Genomic DNA, 265 nt, shown 5'->3' with positions numbered 1-265 from the left:
GGCAGGGCTCTGAGATGTGACTTGGTATGTAATGTTGGCATTACTCAGACTGTTGATGTCACATAGGTGGTGGGAAGAGACAGAAACCAACTCCTCCAGCTCAGGAGTCACAGTCTGGGAAGGGAGCGCGTGATGCCCACACCAGCCTCAGGGCCTCACACCAGCTGAGGCTCTGGGGGAGGAGGGGGGAGGCCCCCGAGGGAGTTCCACAAGACTGTAGACGGTGAGAAAGAAGTGATTCCTCAGCAGGAAATCGGGGCATCTT

This window comes from Equus caballus, chromosome 1 (genome assembly GCF_041296265.1).
Source record: "Equus caballus isolate H_3958 breed thoroughbred chromosome 1, TB-T2T, whole genome shotgun sequence".
Taxonomy (NCBI): domain Eukaryota; kingdom Metazoa; phylum Chordata; class Mammalia; order Perissodactyla; family Equidae; genus Equus; species Equus caballus.
Note: the sequence above shows the minus strand (reverse complement) of the source record.